The following is a 22,798-nucleotide window of genomic DNA, read 5'->3' on the forward strand; positions in this document are numbered from 1 at the left end:
ACTGGAAGCAGAACTGCCCCAAGTATTTGGCGGATAAGAAGGATGGCAAAGTGAACAAAGGTATGTTTGATATACAGATTATTGATGTGTATTTTACTAGTGTTCGTAGCAACCCCTTGGTATTTGATACTGGTTCAGTTGCTAAGAGTAGTAACTCGAAACGGGAGTTGCAGAATGAACAGAGACTAGTTAAGGGTGAAGTGACGATGTGTGTTGGAAGTGGTTCCAAGATTGATATGATCATCATCGCACACTCCCTATACTTTCCGGATTAGTGTTGAACCTAAATAAGTGTTATTTGGTGTTTGCGTTGAGCATGAATATGATTTGATCATGTTTATTGCAATACGGTTATTCATTTAAGTAAGAGAATAAATTGTTGTTATGTTTACATGAATAAAACCTTCTATGGTCATACACCCAATGAAAATGGTTTGTTGGATCTCGATTGTGGTGATACACATTCTCATAATATTGAAGCAAAAAGATGCAAAGTTAATAATGATAGTGCAACTTATTTGTGGCACTGCCGTTTAGGTCATATTGGTGTAAAGCGCATGAAGAAATCCATGCTGATGGGCTTTTGGAATCACTTGATTATGAATCAGTTGATGCTTGCGAACCATGCCTCATGGGCAAGATGACTAAGACTCCGTTCTTCGGAACAATGGAGCGAGCAGCAGATTTGTTGGAAATCAAACATACTGATGTATGTGGTCCGATGAATATTGAGGCTCGCGGCAGGTATCATTATTTTCTGATCTTCATAGATGATTTGAGCAGATATGGGTATATCTACTTGATGGAACATAAGTTTGAAACATTTGAAAAGTTCAAAGAACTTCAAAGTGAAGTGGAAAATCATCGTGACAAGAAAATAAAGTTTCTACGATCTGATCGCAGAGACAAATATTTGAGTTACGAGTTTGGTCTTCAATTAAAACAATGTGGAATAGTTTCACAAAACTGTGCCACCTGGAACACCACAGTGTAATGGTGTGTCCGAACATCGTAACCATACTTTATTAGATATGGTGCGATCTATGATGTCTCTTACCGATTTACCACTATCGTTTTGGGGTTATGCATTAGAGACAGCTACATTCACATTAAATAGGGCACCATCTAAATCCGTTGAGACGACGTCGTATGAACTATGGTTTGGCAAGAAACCTAAGCTGTCATTTCTTAAAGTTTGAGGTTGCAATGCTTATGTGAAAAAGTTTCAACCTAATAAGCTCAAACCCAAATCGGAGAAGTGCATCTTCATAGGATACCCAAAAGAAAATGTTGGGTACACCTTCTATCACAGATCCGAAGGCAAGTTATTCATTGCTGAGAATGGATCCTTTCTAGAGAAGGAGTTTCTCTCGAAAGAAGTGAGTGGGAAGAAAGTATAACTTGATGAGGTAACTGTACCTACTCCCTTATTGGAAAGTAGTTCATCACAGAAATCTGTTCCTGTGACTACTACACCAATTAGTGAGGAAGCTAATGATGATGATCATGTAACTTCAGATCAAGTTACTACCGAACCTCGTAGGTAAACCAGAGTGAGATCCGCACCAGAGTGGTACAGTAATCCTGTTCTGGAGGTCATGTTACTTGACCATGACGAGCCTACGAACTATGAGGAAGCGATGATGAGCCCAGATTCCGCGAAATGGCTTGAGGCCATGAAATCTGAGATGAGATCCATGTATGAGAACAAAGTATGGACTTTGATTGACTTGCCCATTGATTGGCGAGCCATTGAGATTAAATGGATCTTCAAGAGGAAGACGGACGTTGATAGTAGTGTTACTATCTACAAAGCTAGAATTGTCGCAAAAAGGTTTTCGACAAGTTCAAGGTGTTGACTACGATGAGAGTTTGTCACTCGTATCTATGCTTAAGTCTGTCCGAATCATGTTAGCAATTGCCGCATTTTATGAAATCTGGCAAATGGATAAACAAAACTGCATTCCTTAATGGATTTATTAAAGAAGAGTTGTATATGATGCAACCAGAAAGTTTTGTCAATCCTAAAGGTACTAACAAAATATGCAAGCTCCAGTGATCCATCTATGGACTGGTGCAAGCATCTCGGAGTTGGAATATACGCTTTGATAAGTTGATCAAAGCATATAGTTTTATACAGACTTGCGGTGAAGCCTGTATTTACAAGAAAGTGAGTGGGAGCACTACAACATTTCTGGTAAGTATATGTATGAAATATTGTTGATCGGAGATGATGTAGAATTATTCTGCAAAGCATAAAGGAATGTTTGAAAGGAGTTTTTTTTTCAAAGAAAGACCTCGGTGAAGCTGCTTACATATCGAGCATCAAGATCTGTAGAGATGGATCAAGACGCTTGATAAGTTTTTCAATGACTACATACCTTGACAAGATTTTGAAGTAGTTCAAAATGGAACAGTCAAAGAAGGAGTTCTTGCCTGTGTTACAAGGTGTGAAGTTGAGTAAGACTCAAAACCCGACCACGGTAGAAGATAGAGAGAGAATGAAAGTCATTCCCTATGCCTCAGCCATAGGTTCTATAAAGTATGCCATGTTGTGTACCAGACCTATTGTATACCCTGCCCTAAGTTTGGCAAAGGAGTACAATAGTGATCTAGGAGTAGATCACTGGACATTGGTCAAAATTATCCTTAGTGGAATAAGGATATGTTTCTCGATTATGGAAGTGACAAAAGGTTCGTCGTAAAGGGTTACGTCGATGCAAATTTTGACACTGATCCAAATGACTCTAAATATCAATCTGGATACATATTGAAAGTGGGAGCAATTAGCTAGAGTAGCTCTGTGCAGAGCATTGTTGACATAGAAATTTGCAAAATACTTACGGATCTGAATGTGGCAGACCCGTTGACTAAACTTCTCTCACAAGCAAAACATGATCACACCTCAGTACTCTTTGGGTGTTAATCACATAGCGATGTGAACTAGATTCTTGACTCTAGTAAACCCTTTGGGTGTTGGTCACATGTCGATGTGAACTATGGGTGTTAATCACATGGTAATGTGAACTATTGGTATTAAATCACATGGCGATGTGAACTAGATTATTGACTCTAGTGCAAGTGGGAGACTGAAGGAAATATGCCCTAGAGGCAATAATAAAGTTATTATTTATTTTGTTATATCATGATAAATGTTTCTTATTCATGCTAGAATTGTATTAACCAGAAACATAATACATGTGTGAATACATAGACAAACAGAGTGTCACTAGTATGCCTCTACTTGACTAGCTCGTTGATCAAAGATGGTTATGTTTCCTAACCATAGACATGAGTTGTCATTTGATTAACGGGATCACATCATTAGGAGAATGATGTGATTGACTTGACCCATTCCTTTAGCATAGCACCCGATCGTTTAGTATGTTGCTATTTCTTTCTTCATGACTTATACATGTTCCTATGACTATGAGATTATGCAACTCCCGTTTACCAGAGGAAAACTTTGTGTGCTACCAAACGTCACAACATAACTGGATGATTATAAAGGTGCTCTACAGGTGTCTCTGAAGGTACTTGTTGGGTTGGCGTATTTCGAGATTAGGATTTGTCACTCCGATTGTCGGAGAGGTATCTCTGGGCCCTCTCGGTAATGCACATCACTTAAGCCTTGTAAGCATTGCAACTAATGAGTTAGTTGCGGGATGATGTATTACGGAATGAGTAAAGAGACTTGCCGGTAACGAGATTGAACTAGGTATTGAGACACCGACGATCGAATCTTGGGCAAGTAACATACCGATGACAAAGGGAACAACGTATGCTGTTATGCGGTCTGACCGATAAAGATCTTCGTAGAATATGTGGGAGCCAATATGAGCATCCAGGTTCCGCTATTGGTTATTGACCGGAGACATGTCTCGGTCATGTCTACATAGTTCTCGAACCCATAGGGTCCGCACGCTTAAAGTTTCGGTGACGATTGTATTATGAGTTTATGTGATTTGATGTCCCGAAGGTAGTTCGGAGTCCCGGATGAGATTGGGGACATGACGAGGAGTCTCGAAATGGTCGAGACGTAAAGATCGATATATTGGACGACTATATTCGGACATCGGAAAGCTTCCGAGTGATTCGGGTATTTTCGGAGGTACCGGGGAGTTATGGGAATACGAGGAAGAAGTAATGGGCCTCATGGGCCAAGTGGTGGAAGAGAGGAGGCAGGGCGCGCGGCCCCCCTAGCCCAAACCGAATTGGACTAGGGGGCCGCCCCCCCTTTCCTCCTTTTCCTCCTTCTCCTTCCTTCTCCTTCTCCTTCCTTTCCTCCTCCTAGTAGGAGTAGGAAAGGGGAGTCCTACTGCTACTAGGAGGAGGACTCCTCCTCCTGGCGCCCATAGAGGGCCGGCCGGCCTCCCCCCTTGCTCCTTTATATACAGGGGCAGGGGGGCACCTCTAGACACACAAGTTGATCAGTTGATCTCTCCCAGCCGTGTGCGGTGCCCCCCTCCACCATATTCCACCTCGGTCATATCGTAGCAGTGCTTAGGCGAAGCCCTGTGTCGGTAGCAACATCATCACCGTCACCACGCCGTCGTGCTGACAGAACTCTCCCGTGAACCTCTGCTGGATCGGAGTTCGCGGGACGTCATCGAGCTGAACGTGTGCTGAACTCGGAGGTGCCGTGCGTTCGGTACTTGGATCGCCGGATCGTGAAGACGTATGACTACATCAACCGCATTGTGCTAACGCTTCCGCTTTTGGTCTACGAGGGTACGTGGACAACACTCTCCCCTCTCGTTGCTATGCATCACCATGATCTTGGGTGTGCGTAGGAATTTTTTTGAAATTACTATGTTCCCCAACACATGTACTTGTAGTTCAAATTTGAATTATGCACATTAAATGACCAGAAACTCAATTAATGTATAAAAAAGCCCAAACGAACTCGGAATAATTCCAAAATTTAACAGGGCACTCATATAGTTCTATGTTGCCTCTGTAAAGTAAATCTGGCGGTAGGCAGCGTATATTGTTTCGCACACAAAGGTATAAAGAAATAAAGAAATAAAGAAATTAGCCATGTTTAATTCTTGGGTTCTTATTATTTATGCCACTAGTTGTGTATCACTACTCAGTTTTGCTATTAGAAGTTACAACTACTCAAAAAATGCCATCAATCCGTGAGATGCCTGCTCAAAAATGCAATTAGATATCTAAAAAATGCCATCATTAAGTTAGATGTTTGCTTAGAAATGCCATTAGACATTGTTATTTTCACGTAAAACCCCGTTGATCATGTTACATGACAAAAATAAGCCGATTCTCACAATGATAAGTTAATGGTGTCCAACACAACACACCCCTCAAATAAAACTAAGCACCCTGGAATTCTTTGACAAAACTAAGCACCCTGAAATTCTTTGACAACTAAACTGCTAGCTATATGATGTTGGCCATATATATTGTACGTATATAATGTCAAGAAATGAGTGGTAGTACTATACCAACTAAAAGATGAAATGTACGAAATATAATGAGAAGAAACATAACATAGTTCTGCTGGGGGCTCAGCACAACACACCCCTCAAATAAAACTAAGCACACTAGAAATTAAACTAAGAAACTAATCCGGTGGACACTGCATTAGAACCACCATGTGCAATGACACTGCCACCTTACTCGGAGTCCTCGTCCACGTCCTTGACTTCGTCCTCGACTTCGTCCTTGTCCCTCTTCCTCTTGGGCGATACTTCTTTTCTTGAACCGCACACTTGGCTCTTGCTCTTCATCCAACCCTTATAGATATTGAAACAAAGGTAGCCATCCATTGCAGCATAGTGGATGTGGTCCATATCAAGTACATTCCACTACCATGCATGACGATGAAACATGTACGGAGGTTTCTCTAGTTTACCATACGAAGGATGAACCATGGCTCCTGCCAGGGTCAGCATTGAAGGCTGATCAAGGGAGGGCACCAGCCCTTCCTTTTGGAGGTCGAAGAGGTCGCCTACAATGAGGCCTATCTGACCCAGGATTTCCTTGTCGTATCTAAAGTCTACAGTAACGAATTTGACTCGTCTGCCCTTGAGGAACTTCTTAAATTCCTCGCACTCAAAGTCGGCATGGCATATGTGGTAGACCAAGCATAAGTCATGCACGCGAACCTGGATCACGGCGGGCTTCTTCTCTGCCTCCTTTAGTTTCTTCTCGCTTCCCAGGATTGTGGTGTACTCAACATCTAGCCCAGCGACCCACTCATCATTTGAGTTTTCGAACATGCGTTTGAAGCGAGCAAGGCATTCTTCACCGTTGCGGAAGAACGGGTGTAGATGACGTCAAACTCATCGCCGGCGATGGTTCTAACCTTGTACTCACCGCCGATCATGGAGATTTGGGATGCCATGGATTTGGGAGGAGGGTTAGGATTAGTGGAACTGCCGTAATGTGAAAGGACAGGACGACTAGGAGCGGTTTATCGATTGTAAAAATGTCGAGTGGGGGGGTGCGAATGGCAGGGTAGTGGCTTGCCTGGTGGATAAATGGATTGATGCACAGTACTATGGGGGCCCAATTAGATGTCATGTCTCCTTGACGCCCAATTAAATGGCTTTCGATGTCATGTCAAGCGTCGGGAAAATTACAGGTGATACGAAGCTTTCCATTCTCCCATGATACAGGCTTCTAAGAGCACTTGGATCTGAGATCGAACGATTGCATGGCGTGATTCTAGACCTATGGGTGAATATCCTATCCTGGAGGGTTATTCTGCAAATTTTCAGCAACTTAGCATGCGACCGTTCGATCTCAAATCCAAGGGCTGCCAGCAGCCCATATCATGGTCGCGCCTACCACGACCGTCACCTCGCTCGCGCAGTCGCGCCCTTGGAGATTTAACACGGTGCGTTAGGCTATCTGATGTTGGCATGTCATACATAGTCATCACTTAGTCACTCATACAACAAGGTTAGCTATAAGGTTCGTTATACGAGTATTTTTTGTTTACTTCTCTCTATCTCTTTCTTCGTAGTATTTATTGCATTTGCCAAGGAGTGACCTCTTCCAATGAAATGGTGCTTAGATGAGGTGCTATGGGCATTCAAAGTAGCACCATGTTCTTCATATAGAGAGTCTCACATGTTGTCACTTTCATATAGTGGGAATTTTACATTATAGAACTTGGCTTGTATATTCCGATAATGGGCTTCCTCAAATTGCCCTAGGTCTTCGTGAGCAAGCAAGTTGAATGCACACCCACTAGCTTCTTTTGTTGAGCTTTCATACATTTATAGCTCTAGTGCATTTGTTGCATGGCAATCCCTACTCACTCACATTGATATCTATTGATGGGCATCTCCATAGCCCGTTGATACGCCTAGTTGATGTGAGACTATCTTCCCCTCCTTTTTGTCTTCTCCACAACCACCATTCTATTCCACCTATAGTGCTATATCCATGGCTCACGCTCATGTATTGCGTGAAGATTGAAAAAGTTTTGAAAAAGTTAGAGTATGAAACAATTGCTTGGCTTGTCATCGGGGTTGTGCATGATTTAAATACTTTGTGTGGTGAAGATGAAGCATAGCCAGACTATATGATTTTGTAGGGATAACTTTCTTTGGCCATGTTATTTTGAGAAGACATAATTGCTTTGTTAGTATGCTTGAAGTATTATTATTTTTTATGTCAATATAAACTTTTGTCTTGAGTCTTTCTAATCTGAATATTCATACCACAATTAAGAAGATTTACATTGAAATTATGCCAAGTAGCACTCCGCATCAAAAATTCTCCTTTTATCATTTACCTACTCGAGGACGAGCAGGAATTAAGCTTGGGGATGCCTGATACGTCTCCAACGTATCTATTATTTTTGATTGCTTCATGCTATATTATCTACTGTTTTGGACTATATTGGGCTTTATTTTCCACTTTTATATTATTTTTGGGACTAACCTATTAACCGGAGGCCCAGCCCAGAATTGCTATTTTTTTGCCTATTTCAGTGTTTCGGATAAACGGAATATCAAACGGAGTCCAAACGGAATAAAATCTTCGGGAACGTGATTTTCTCACCGAACGTGATCCAGGAGACTTGGACCCTGCTCCAAGGAACAAAAGAGGCGGCCACAAGTGTGGGGGGCGCGCCCCCCTAGGGCGCGCCCCCTGCCTCGTGGGCCCCTCGTTGCTCCTCCGGCGTACTTCTTCCTCCTATATATACACACGTAACCCCAAACGATCAGAACAGGAGCCAAAAACCTAATTCCACCGCCGCAACTTTCTGTATCCATGAGATCCCATCTTGGGGCCTGTTTCCGGAGCTCCGCCGGAAGAGGGCCGTCATCACGGAGGGCTTCTACATCATCCTAGCCCCTCCGATGAAGTGTGAGTAGTTTACCTCAGACCTTCGGGACCATAGTTAGTAGCTAGATGGCTTCTTCTCTCTCTTTGAATCTCAATACAAAGTTGTCCCCCTCTCTTGTGGAGATCTATTCGATGTAATCTTCTTTTTGCGGTGTGTTTGTTGATACCGATGAATTGTGGGTTTATGATCAAGTCTATCTATGAATAATATTTGAATCTTCTCTGAATTCTTTTATGTATGATTGGTTATCTTTGCAAGTCTCTTTGAATTATCCGTTTGATTTGGCCAACTAGATTGGTAGTTCTTGCCATGGGAGAAGTGCTTAGCTTTGGGTTCGATCTTGCGGTGTCCTTACCTAGTGACAGAAGGGGCAACAAGGCACGTATTGTATCGTTTCCATCGAGGATAACAAGATGGGGTTTATTTCATATTGCATGAATTTATCTCTCTACATCATGTCATCTTGCTTAAGGCGTTACTCTGTTTTTAACTTAATACTCTAGATGCATGCTGGATAGCGGTCGATGAGTGGAGTAATAGTAGTAGATGCAGAATCGTTTCGATCTACTTGTCACGGACGTGATGCCTATATACATGATCATGCCTAGATATTCTCATAACTATGCTCAATTCTGTCAATTGCTCAACAGTAATTTGTTCACCCACCGTAGAATACTTATGCTCTTGAGAGAAGCCACTAGTGAAACCTATGGCCCCCGGGTCTATTCTCATCATATCAATCTCCATTAATTTAATCTTGCTTTGCTTTTTTTACTTTGCCTTTACTTTTTACTTTGCATCTTTATACCAAAAATACCAAAAATATTATATCTATCAGATCTCACTCTCGTAAGTGACCGTGAAGGGCTTGACAACCCCTAATCGCGTTGGTTGCGAGTAGCTATCGCTTTGTGCAGGTACGAGGGACTTGAGCGTGGGCTCCTACTGGATTGATACCTTGGTTCTCAAAAACTGAGGGAAATACTTACGCTACTCTGCTGCATCATCCCTTCCTCTTCGGGGAAAACCAATGCAAGCTCAAGACGTAGCAAGAAGGATTTCTGGCGCCGTTGCCGGGGAGTCTATGCAATAAGTCAACATACCAAGTACCCATCACAATCCCTATCTCTCGCATTATATTATTTGCCATTTGCCTCTCGTTTTCCTCTCCCCCCAATTCACCCTTGTCATTTTATTCGCCCTCTCTCTCTCTATCCCCCCTCTCTATTTGCCTCTTGTTTGCTCGTGTGCTAGTTTGTTTGCTTGTCTTCATGACTAGTCTCATATCTTCTCCGTTGTCTCCTGAGAGTGAAGTTCTAAATTTTAAACAAAGGGAGGGAGAAAATCTAAAAGATTCTTGGTATAGAATTTGCAATGCTCAAAATAGATCTACCAGGAAGCAATCTACCTTAGTTCTTCTCCGCAATTTTTATGTAGGTGTTAATCCCTGGTATAGATATATCCTCGATACCATTACCGGAGGGAATTTCTTGGGTAGCCATACTTTTGATTCTTATAATGCTATGTTATATTTATTTGTCTCACCACCTCTTTTGGTTAATGGAACCACGTTAACTTTGGAGCATGTTATGCAAAGACTTGAAATTATCGAAAATAAAGTTGCTACTGTTGAATCAATTGAAAATCTAGATAAAAAGATCCACACTCAAATTACTCAATATGGATCTAAGGTGGGAATGACTTTGAAAAATATTAAGGAAAAAGAACCCATAGTTAATGAGAGAATGAACTTAGATTCTACTAGAATTGATAAACTTGAGGGTATCATTACAAACTTGGGAACCGCTTTTTCTTCCGTAAGGAATACTCCAAGTCCTCCTACTAAAATTGCCAATCTTATGTATGTTCCTAATATAAGGGTGAATCATCTAGTAAGGAAACTGCAGATCTTAAATCTATAAGTGTTCATCCCAATATTTTTGCTATCATTAAGGAACCATTTATTACAAATGAATTTTTTGATCTTGTGCCTAAAAGTTTAATAATTAATAAAAATAAAGAAATTCCTAAAGATGATAGATGTCTAATTGAAGAATTGCCTACCAAAGATGGCAATACCTAGATCTATCCTCGCCTAGCTAGGGGCGTTAAACGATAGCGCTTGTTGGGAGGCAACCCAATTTTATTTTTATTCCTTGCTTTTTGCTCCTGTTTAGTAATAAATAAATTATTTAGCCTCTGTTTTGGTTGTGTTTTTTGTGTTTAATTAGTGTTTGTGCCAAGTAGAACCGTTGGGAAGACTTGGGGAAAGTCTTGTTGAACTTGCTGTAAACAACAGAAAATTTAGCGCTCACGAGAACTGCTGTCATTTTTATTTGAAGAGTGATATTTAGTTAATTATTTTTTCAGATAATTAATAGGTAAATTCCTAACGTCCAGAAATTTATTTTAGAATTTTTGGGGTTCCAGATCTTGCGCTAGCTACAGATTACTACAGACTGTTCTGTTTTTGACAGATTCTGTTTTTCGTGTGTTGTTTGCTTATTTTGATGAATCTATGGCTAGTAAAATAGTTTATAATACATAGAGAAGTTGGAATACAGTAGGTTTAACACCAATATAAATAAAGAATGAGTTCATTACAGTACCTTGAAGTGGTCTTTTGTTTTCTTTCGCTAACGGAGCTCACGAGTTTTCTATTTTGAGTTTTGTGTTGTGAAGTTTTCAAGTTTTGGGTGAATTCTTTTGATGGATCATGGAACAAGGAGTGGAAAGAGCCTAAGCTTGGAGATGCCCATGGCACCCCCAAGATAATCCAAGGACACCAAAAAGTCAAAGCTTGGGGATGACCCGAAAGGCATCCCCTCTTTCGTCCACTTCCATCGGTAATTTACTTGCAGCTATATTTTTATTCACCAACATGATATGTGTTTTGCTTGGAGCGTCTTGTATTATTTGTGCCTTTGTGTCTTAGTATGCCACAATCATCCTTGTTGTACACACCTTTTGAGAGAGCCATACATGAATTAAAATTTGATAGAATACTCTATGTGCTTCACTTATATCTTTTGAGCTAAGTAGTTTTGCTCTATGTGTTTCACTTATATCTTTTGAGCTAAGTATTTTGCTCTATGTGCTTCACTTATATCTTTTGAGATAGATAATTTTGCTCTGTGTGCTTCACTTATATCTTTTGAGCATTATAATTTTACTCTATGTGCCTCACTTAGATCTTTTAGAGCACGGTGGTGGATTTGTTTTAAAGAAACTATTGATCTCTCATGCTTCACTTAAATTATTTTGAGAGTCTCTTAATAGCATGGTAATTTGCTTAATAATAATATGCTTGGTATTCAAGATTTGTGAAACTTTCTTTTGAGTGTGTTGAATACTAAGAAAAGATTGAAGCATGATAATTGTTTTGAGATATGGAGGTGATAATATTAAAGTCATGCTAGTTGAGTAGTTGTGAATTTAAAGAATACTTGTGTTAAGGTTTGTGATTCCCGTAGCATGCACGTATGGTGAACCGTTATGTAACGAAGTCGGAGCATGATTTGTTTATTGATTGTCTTCCTTATGAGTGGCGGTCGGGGACGAGCGATGGTCTTTTCCTACCAATCTATCCCCCTAGGAGCATGCGCGTAATACTTTGCTTTGATAACTTCTAGATTTGTGCAATAAGTATATGAGTTCTTTATGACTAATGTTGAGTCCATGGATTATACACACTCTCACCCTTCCACCTTTACTAGCCTCTCAAATACCGCACACTCTTCGCCGGTATCATACACCTACCATATACCTTCCTCAAAACAGCCACCATACCTACCTATTATGGCATTTCCATAGCCATTCCGAGATATATTGTCATGCAACTTTCCACCATCTAGTTCATCATGACACATTCATCATTGTCATATTGCTTAGCATGATCATGTAGTTGACATAAGTATTTGTGGCAAAGCCACCATTCATAATTTCTTCAAACTTGTCACTCTTGATTCATTGCATATCCCGGTACACCGCCGGAGGCATCCATATAGAGTCATACTTTGTTTTAGAATCGAGTTGTAATCATTGAGTTGTAAATAAATAAAAGTGTGATGATCATCATTCAATAGAGCATTGTCCCAATAAAAAAGAGAAAGGCCAAAGAAAAAAAAGAAGGCCCAAAAAAAGAAAATAAATAAAAAAGGGGCAATGCTACTATCTTTTTTTCCACACTTGTGCTTCAAAGTAGCACCATGATATAGCGAGTCTCATATATTATACTTCAAAGTAGCACCATGTTCTTCATTTAGGGAGTCTCATATGTTGTCACTTTCATATACTAGTGGGAATTTTACATTATAGAACTTGGCTTGTATATTTCAATAATGGGCTTCCTCAAATTTCCCTAGGTCTTCATGAGCAAGCAAGTTGGATGCACACCCACTAGTTTCTTTTGTTGAGCTTTCATACATTTATAGCTCTAGTGCATTCGTTGCATGGCAATCCCTACTCACTCACATTGATATCTATTGATGGGCATCTCCATAGCCCGTTGATACGCCTAGTTGATGTGAGACTATCTTCCCCTCCTTTTTGTCTTCTCCACAACCACCATTCTATTCCACCTATAGTGCTATATCCATGGCTCACGCTCATGTATTGCGTGAATATTAAAAAAGTTTTGAAAAAGTTAGAGTATGAAACAATTGCTTGGCTTGTCATCGGGGTTGTGCATGATTTAAATACTTTATGTGGTGAAGATGGAGCATAGCCAGACTATATGATTTTGTAGGGATAACTTTCTTTGGCCATGTTATTTTGAGAAGACATAATTGCTTTGTTAGTATGCTTGAAGTATTATTATTTTTTATGTCAATATAAACTTTTGTCTTGAGTCTTTCTAATCTGAATATTCATACCACAATTAAGAAGATTTACATTGAGATTATGCCAAGTAGCACTCCGCATCAAAAATTCTCTTTTTATCATTTACCTACTCAAGGACGAGCAGGAATTAAGCTTGGGGATGCCTGATACGTCTCCAACGTATCTATAATTTTTGATTGCTCCATGCTATATTATCTACTGTTTTGGACTATATTGGGCTTTATTTTCCACTTTTATATTATTTTTGGGACTAACCTATTAACCGGAGGCCCAGCCCAGAATTGCTGTTTTTTTTGCCTATTTCAGTGTTTCGGATAAACGGAATATCAAACGGAGTCCAAACGGAATAAAATCTTCGGGAACGTGATTTTCTCACCGAACGTGATCCAGGAGACTTGGACCCTGCTCCAAGGAACAAAAGAGGCGGTCACGAGGGTGGGGGGCGCCCCCCTAGGGCACGTCCCCTGCCTCGTGGGCCCCTCGTTGCTCCTCCGGCGTACTTCTTCCTCCTATATATACACACGTACCCCCAAACGATCAGAACAGGAGCCAAAAACCTAATTCCATCGCCGCAACTTTCTGTATCCATGAGATCTCATCTTGGGGGCTGTTTCCAGAGCTCCGCCGGAAGAGGGCCGTCATCACGGAGGGCTTCTACATCATCCTAGCCCCTCCGATGAAGTGTGAGTAGTTTACCTTAGACCTTCGGGTCCATAGTTAGTAGCTAGATGGCTTCTTCTCTCTCTTTCAATCTCAATACAAAGTTCTCCCCCTCTCTTGTGGAGATCTATTCGATGTAATCTTCTTTTTGCGGTGTGTTTGTTGAGACCGATGAATTGTGGGTTTATGATCAAGTCTATCTATGAATAATATTTGAATCTTCTCTGAATTCTTTTATGTATGATTGGTTATCTTTTCAAGTCTCTTCGAATTATCCGTTTGGTTTGGCCAACTAGATTGGTAGTTCTTGCCATGGGAGAAGTGCTTAGCTTTGGGTTCAATCTTGCAGTGTCCTTACCCAGTGACAGAAGGGGCAGCAAGGCACGTATTGTATTGTTGCCATCAAGGATAACAAGATGGGGTTTATTTCATATTGCATGAATTTATCTCTCTACATCATGTCATCTTGCTTAAGGCGTTACTCTGTTTTTAACTTAATACTCTAGATGCATGCTGGATAGCGGTCGATGAGTGGAGTAATAGTAGTAGATGCAGAATCGTTTCGATCTACTTGTCACGGATGTGATGCCTATATACATGATCATGCCTAGATATTCTCATAACTATGCTCAATTTTGTCAATTGCTCAACAGTAATTTGTTCACCCACCGTAGAATACTTATGCTCTTGAGAGAAGCCACTAGTGAAACATGGCCCCCGGGTCTATTCTCATCATATCAATATCCATTACTTTAATCTTGCTTTGCTTTTTTTTACTTTGCCTTTACTTTTTACTTTGCATCTTTATACCAAAAATACCAAAAATATTATATCTATCAGATCTCACTCTCGTAAGTGATCGTGAAGGGCTTGACAACCCCTAATCGCGTTGGTTGCGAGTAGCTATCGCTTTGTGCAGGTACGAGGGACTTGAGCATGGGCTCCTACTGGATTGATACCTTGGTTCTCAAAAACTGAGGGAAATACTTACGCTACTCTGCTGCATCATCCCTTCCTCTTCGGGGAAAACCAACGCAAGCTCAAGACGTAGCAAGCATTAGGAGAGGCACCTGTATGGAGGTGGTTAGGAATCGGGAGACTCAAGCCAGTCGTAGCACCGCAGTTAAAATGATAATGGCAAGTCAAATCACCGGGCCCCACCTGTCCAGCAGTAACTCACTGTCAAATCACACAGCCCTACGTTTGCAGCAGCCTACCCCCTCATCTTCTCGCGTCTCTGTCGAACCGACTAGGTGGAACTGCCATGCCTACCGCGTGGGAAAAACCCCGCCCTTGACTTTTAAATAGTACATGGATTGCGCCATGGAGCAAAGCCTCAAGAAAACGGCGGTACACATGTACAGAGTATACAGCACGCTCGTCGCGCTCGCGTCGCACCCCAGACGGTTTGTCGGTCTGGCACGCCGCTCTCCGAATGGAACGCACGTCATATTGAGTTTGCACACACATGTGGGACCGCAATTGAGAACCGACCATAGGCACACTCCCCGGCCCCGCAAGTCGGTTGAGTTAATAGAAGCACATACTCCACCTTGGTACCTGGATGACCCCTGCAAGACACAGAAGATCAGTTCGTCCATGCATGTGACCAGACTCCAGCAGACACGCCTAGATTGGCTATCGTCTACATATCGTGCAGGTTGTGTTGTACAGGCTGTAGTTCTGGTGAGAAATATAAAAAGGTTTCTTGTCATCTCGCAAAATTAGGTGTCATGTGCTTCGGATCACTGCGAGGGTTAAACAACGACAGCTGAGTTGGCCTAGTCATTGGGGGCACATGCACGAAGACTACTCGGCTGCCATCTAGGTCAAGCCGGCTATGTTAATTAGGACATCTATCGACGGACCCCTTTTCTACGAGTTTATCTTTAATTTGAGCTTTGATCCTCGTCTAGTTTGTCCGTCGGGATTCATCTTGTCTCATTTGGGCAGTGAGGTTATGATTTCTTGTCATGTGGCATTTTTTGTGTTATCTATCTATCTATCTATCTATATCTATCTATCTATCTATCTATCTATCTATATCTATATACCTATACTAATTACAGACTCCCTAAAAATTCCCATGTTAATCAGTAATTAAAGACCGTTAATCTTGTCGGGCCAAGTTATTACGGTTTAGATCTGCCTGTATAATATCTATATTTAATTAAAAAACAAAGTTATTACGGTTTAGATCTGCCTGTACAATATCTATATTTAATTAAAAAACACAAGCCATTTATCTGGCGGGGCCATGTTTTCACGGTGACCGCAACCCATAAAACCCTCGCAGATTTTTTTCCCTTTGAAGGCTCACATATCTTTCTCAAATTTGTGGAAAATAGAATCTTATCTGCCATCTCATTCCATCTAGATATCCAACTGATCCCTCCTCCCTATTCCTTCTCTCTCCTCATGATGGAAATATTCCACCGTCCCATCTTCTTTCTCCCATGGACTCATTTTTCTCTCTCCTCGCATGGAAACTATTCCACCGAGCCTTCATATCTCCATTCTCTCTCGGTTCCCACCCAAGGATAACAATGCAACCGTCTCTCTCAAACTGATGCAAACAAGTTAGGGCATGGATCTAGCGTGGTCAAGGGGATTACTGCCTCAAATTTATTTTCATCTTCAGATCAGGTTCGTTTCTCATATTGTTTTCTCACGTACAATTTCTTGATAGGGCATGGACCTGGCATGATCAAGGGGTTTACTGCCTCAAATTTATTTGCATCATCTAGATCAGGTTCGTTTCTCACATTGTTTTCTCACGTACAATTTCTAGGAGATCTTGATTTACCCAACGGAAAGGAATTCCATGGTCTCTCTCAAACTGATTGAAACAAGTTAGGGCATGGATCTGGCATGGTCAACCGGTGTATTGCCTCAAATTTGTTTCCCGACATGATCCTTATTGCTTTTCTGGCAAATTCTAAGCCTGTAATGTCTGCCTCCCATATGCAGGAATCGTTCTCATTGGCAAGCACACGAAAAGATTTGATCGGGCGCTCTCTCAGTTTGAGGTAAATACTCCTTCCATGAAGGCTGTCAAATAGTTCTGTTTTAGCTTCAATACTGTTAATATGTTAAGTTATGTGGTAGAGATAAACACTACTTTCGGGTTTCGGCAGAACGTAGCAAACTAGCAATCTGTTATGCTCTTTCTTGACCAAATTTATAGTACTGTTATCGGAGAACAGCCTGTTAATAGTTTTCTCATTTAATTACAGTTTCTGTTTGGCATGCACCTCTGTACGCTATTTGCCTACAGGTACGTTCCACAAAGGAAGATAGTGTGTACATTAACTAATTAACTAGGCAGGACAAATAACTCATAGGTGTTAGTCCGTGATGGCCACATATATTAATTATAGCATCTGAAATTAATCAACATACCCTATTTATTATTGTTGGGAGCATGTAGATTTGCTTAGGGAAACAAGTTTCATTTTTTATCTCCGACTTTAGATCTCTTTTATTTCTCGGTTTTTCATATTTTATACCTTATTGTCACACTTTTTTCTTCTACGACAAATCCCCAATGATGCTCTCTTCCATGTTCCTCATCTCTGCCATGTAGCGTAAAACACCCAATTATATTGATAAGACATCATCTCCCTTCATCGTACACATCTCTAAATCTACAATTATTCAATCAGGGCATGAAGTTGTCGATCGAGGAACAACTAATGCACATGGTACGAGTACAAAAAAGGTTATGTTTCAGTCCAGTTCGCTTTTGTGACATCCTATACTTGGACTTTGTTTCTGAAGTTCTATCTTATATGTGCAGTTTTTTCACGTTCTATGCTAAGCTTGATTTGATTGGTTTTTTAAGAATTCCAGCTGTTTCTTTGTTTTTTTACGTTCCAAGCATGGATATGTCGTTCATTTTGTTTTCTCCAGGGATTATAATGGACAGATAGAAGGTGTAGCTGTATAGTAGTACAATCACAGCTTCCCTTCTAATTTTAATCAGGTATGTTCTCTATGTTTCGTGTAATTTCTTTGAAGGACGACCAGTCAATTGTTTCCCAGGATAGCATCATTGTTGGGCACAGGTTATTGTCTGCAAGACAACAAATTCTCATGTTCCAGGGAATAGACTTTGCATGTATGTAGAAATTTTGACCTTATCCATGCAAGTCACCAGATCACAAAATTGGAGCGATTCTCATAGACATTTTCTGAATGTCTGACACTAAACTGGAGCAGACCTATGGCAACCCGGACCTGCAAAATAAGCCCATGAATCATATATCATCAGGTCACTGTCTTGGCAAGCTTTACAATGCTTAATGCATCGGAGGTTCAGGTTAGAGTTGCCCATCTTCTGTCGAGTTGTTTTTCTGATTGTTAGGGTACTGAATTTGCATTACTAATAAGCAAGGATTGGTCTTCACATCAGTTGATGCACTGCAACTTTGGTAAGTTGGTCTAGATTAAAATAATGATGGAAGCATGTTTGGTTTAGAGAGCAGAGTGATATGTTAAACGTGTTTTGTTCGAGATTTTGCAGCATAATCAGATTACTTGCCCAGTAACCCGAGCCTATGTAAACATACAAAAAGAACTCCATGGCAGTCAAACCCAATACACCTCGGGTACCCCAACTAGACGCAACCATATTCCAGTGTACCAAGCTATAAAGGCCATTCCTACATAGAAGCAACAACTTTGAACATGTAAGAAATGAAGATAATGAACATCAAGATATATATTTACTTCTTTTTTAGTGTTCTCAGCCTGTTTGTTCTTTGAAACGTGAACATGATTAAGTCTTCTTTTGTTAATGCCATGCTGAGCCGGAGTCTTAAAAGAAGTTTCAAAGTTTTTCAGAATAATATGCATGCTAATTTGTAGGAACCAAAGCATTCGGTTTTGTTCGGTTTGATAAATAATATTTTAGACAAATAACGTCTCAGTATTACGATTAATACAATTCCAAATTTGTTTTCGATTCATTATACCAAATTATTTCAGTAAGCATTTAGTAAAATTTTGTATATACGTCAATATATTAGCATTTTGCTTTTAAGAAAAGACTAATATAATCAAAGTAGACAAGCTTAGATCAACACATTATGATGTGATGGAAGCAAAGGAGATGCGCAAAAATGCAACCATTGAAATATGTACAGCAGCTCAACCACGTGACTATTTTCTTTATGCATGATTTTAACGTTTTCAGTATATCAGTTGGAGACTAGGCTTTTCCCTTTTTATGAGAAAATTATGGACAAAAAAGAAGAAATAAAAAATGGTCTCTAATGTGTGCATTTATTCCTCTTCTCTTTTAAAAATTCAAACTGTTCTTCTGTAGATTTTGTGAGGCTACTTAATCTTACATGTAAACTGAACTTCTTAATTACTCCAGGGACATGTAGGTGAACGAACAATCAGCAAATTATATTTTTTATGTGTTGAAGGCATTATATGCCATGTTTAGAAGAGGTCAAATAATTTGATTTTTTTATCTATATAGAGAATATTTGAGTATATGCTACATTTAATATTCTATTATTTGAAGTATTACATTGTAACTCTGAAAAGACATGAATATTAAGCCTATATGGTCATAGGACAAGATGTAACTGTTCCCATAGAAATTTGGAACTTTTCCATTTCCTTCCAATAAGTAAAATATAGTCTCAAAACTTTATCCCATATTTTATTATAAAGGTCACTACTAAACTAGTCCGCGCGAATGCACGGGTTGACGACTAGTATGTTATAATCCGGTGCTTCAGATCAAAATGACGTCAACTGCGCCTTCGTGGCACGTGCATGAAGACTTCTCGACAGTCATTGCCGAGGTCAAGCTGGCTCCGGCCGGTAGACAATAGAAAACTAGTACTCCATTATATAGGCAGGAGCCTCCGCGCTTGCTTGCTAGTGTTGCTCTCTTCACACTGTCTCGTCCTCTCCAGATCTAAACACGACAGCGGTGGCCACACACTCTCTCTACTCATCACTGGTCACAGATCCAGCCAGATCCTCTCCGCCGGGGAAGGTGAGAAGGTGCAAAGTTCACGTGGTCGTCCTCGGCGATGGATCTTACCCACTGCCGGCGTGTCCCGATCAGCGTGCCTTGCCGTTCTCTCCCAAGCATCGCTGGCGAGGGAGGGCCTCCCACCCCTTCTTCCTTGCTGCCGTAGTGTGGGCAGATCCGGCCTCCCACCGCCCACCTAGCGACATCCTGGCGACCCTCAGGTATAACTTCCTTCGAAACCGGCCTTGCTCTACTTCCCGAGCTCCTGACGTCACTGCATTTGTATCTTTTACTATTCCTTAGGCCCCCTCGTGTAGATAGGATCGATCGGCTATTCGAAAACCACCTAATTTTTTACTGTCAAGAGGTAAAACTAGTTCATGCACTCGAATCTAGTAGTACTTGGTTCAAACAAGGAAGAAAGGGGGTAGGGGTGGGGGAAGATTTGTTACCTGAATCTAGGACTTGGTCAAAAGAGGAAATGATGTGGGCGAAAAGTAGCAGAGACTGGCTATCCAACTGGTCTCTAGGTCTAATAGGGAAATAAAGGGAACGTAGTACAAACTCAATATAAACCCGATCTATTGGTTGAAAAAGGAAAGAAAGTGGGGATTAGGGGACAAGTCAACAGAGTAAGTCCAATACTAGATTTGCTAGCCTCACACAGTATAAGGTGGCTATATACCGAACAAAAATGGGACCAACCCAGATATCCTCTTCTGATGTTTGTTGCCCCGAGCCGCTCTTATGTAATGCCACTAGTAAAATGTAGCAGTCGCACTGTTAAAAGTAAGGACATGTTAAACCAATGTTGTTTTCAACGTAATTCCTCCAGTAATATGAATCAATGGCACTTTTTTCATGTCCTGCTAAATTTCCCATTAAGATAAGTTGCTTCTTTTCGTTAGAGATGCAACTGTCCTGGTCCGCCTACTCTCCAGGAGCTTCACGACCAACCTTTATGTTGCTCAATTTTATTGCAACTAATGAAGAAGCTCTGTGGGTTTCGTTTTCTGATGGAAATGGAACCGGGGCTGGAGCCCTTTTCTTAAAAGAAGAAGAAGAAGCTACTAGCTCATGGGACATTGCTTCATTTTAGGTGAACTGCACCAAAAGGTCCCATGAATTGAATCATCCATGTTGGTGACTGGTGTCATCCCTTCTACGATGGCGTTGACTGCAGATATGGTTCCCATCACGAGGTATGTTCCTTTTTGGTCCGACCATTTGCCAAAGATCCTGCATGTTGATCCTGCTCTTGTGCTACTGTTTTGGCACTGCCATGATAAAGCAGTAATGTTATTATTTTGCACCTTAATCTAGTGGCACTATTAATTTGAGGCAATGTTTTGGCACCGCTAGTGCGATTGTTTTTTTATATATCGAAAGAGGGGGTTCCCTCCGATTTCATTAAAGAAACCCAACCATAGAGAACCATTATCCGACAACATCTCAGTGTAAACGGGCAGTTATGCAACTACTACTAGAACGGACTGAGTACTAGCAGGAGACAAGTTCGCCACATAAGCTAGGCAGGTAGGGGGACGCAGCACCAGCTCGACCAAGTTTGGATTACAACCAAAATGCTACCACAGAAATATCAGGGGGAAGATAGGGACTGAAAGAGCCAGCTTTAGCATCCCAGTCTAAGCACCCCCGACCTTCATCCTTGCGACGCACGGTACACCTCATTTGCCACCTGCTCGACCCTAGTGTCACTAATAAAATGAAGTAATAATATAGTTAACATAGAGCGAGTGTCCTCTCTATCATTTCATTTCTAATGTAGATAAAGAAAGTGCTTCTCTTTGTTAATGTATGTTTCATCAACTAGTCCCACTGTTAATGTTTAAGCATTTCTGCAAACCGGGGTGCTTAATTTTAGTTGATCTGCACAAAAATAGAGATTTGAATGTCTCAAGGCCCCTCCTTGTACTACTGCTGTACACTGATGTTCATCACTAGCAGAAGGTGTATCGGGGAGACTTGGGTCGATTTCCAGTATGATGTAATATTTTCTTCTGTTTATTAGTGTATGTTTCTTCAACTAGTGCCACTATAATCTAATCACGCCTTTTCATTATCTATGCAAACAGAGTTATTCAGCTGCATTTTGGTGGAACTGCACAAATGTATGGATAGAACCGGCATATCCGCAGAGTGCGAGGTGCCAAGTAAAAATTACCGACACCAACCCTGATCCATCTAAGCATTGGCATCCACCACCATCAGTGGGATGTGTGGCGTTCACTGTGAACGGATCTTTCTCGGCAGCAAATCCTCTAACCAAATACTAGTAGCTTAGACTAAAAAAAAATACTAGTAGCTTATATTGGCAGTTTTCTAGGGGTGTACTCTTTTCTGAATGAAGCACAAAACTATTTTTCTTTATTTGTACACAGTGCCACAACTTTGACCCAAAGGTCCAGAGCTATTTTAGGGTGATTGGCGTAGTACTCAGAGACTGATTGTAAGCATGATTTTTATTAGTTATCACACTGATTGTAAGCATGAGCAGATGGAAGATTAGGTTAGTGCGAAGCTTACCTTAAACCCTACCCACGCCATTGAAATGAGGCGAGTGCCGAGGGAACCGTGGAGAACGGCGGGGAAGCGACGCCACGCCATCCGGCCTTCTCTTGCGGTGGGAGAACAAATACTCATGTGGCTCCGGCTGGCTCTGCACCCTCACAAACGACACACCGTACTCGATCAATTCGTTATCCTCTGGGTGCTCGACCTTTGACCTCTGCGCCCACCACCTCCGCCTGACTTTCGCCTCAGGCGAATCTGTCTGCTCCATCGCCCAGAGGAGATACTCGATGAACTCGAAGGACTGCGGCGTGACTACCGCCGAGGAGTACATCGCCGCCCTCATCGCTGTCGTCTCGCTCTTTCACATACATTGCCACATGGCCCTCACCATCCTTGAAATCTCCCACTCATTGTCAAACCAAGTAAGGATCTCCTTC

At 41.1% G+C, this 22,798-nt stretch overlaps 1 long non-coding RNA gene across 17 annotated transcripts; it reads left to right on the forward strand.

Annotated features, from left to right (window-relative positions):
• Nucleotides 1-16,210: 16,210 nt before the first annotated feature.
• On the forward strand, nt 16,211-22,282 carry LOC125513883 (uncharacterized). 17 transcript variants are annotated; one of them, XR_015608345.1, is made up of 9 exons: nt 16,211-16,474; nt 16,620-16,712; nt 16,799-16,857; nt 17,065-17,105; nt 17,494-18,149; nt 18,221-18,261; nt 18,354-20,047; nt 20,735-21,028; nt 21,923-22,282. It is a non-coding gene; the product is annotated as an uncharacterized LOC125513883 (long non-coding RNA). The 17 variants fall into 17 exon arrangements; XR_015608346.1 differs by having other exon boundaries at nt 18,243-18,261; XR_007286208.2 differs by having other exon boundaries at nt 17,494-18,519; nt 19,212-20,047.
• The last annotated feature ends 516 nt before the right edge of the window (nt 22,283-22,798 follow it).

The sequence above is a fragment of the Triticum urartu genome, chromosome 6A (genome assembly GCF_056163025.1).
Source record: "Triticum urartu cultivar PI428250 chromosome 6A, HENAU_Tu73, whole genome shotgun sequence".
NCBI classification, from domain to species: Eukaryota; Viridiplantae; Streptophyta; class Magnoliopsida; order Poales; family Poaceae; genus Triticum; species Triticum urartu.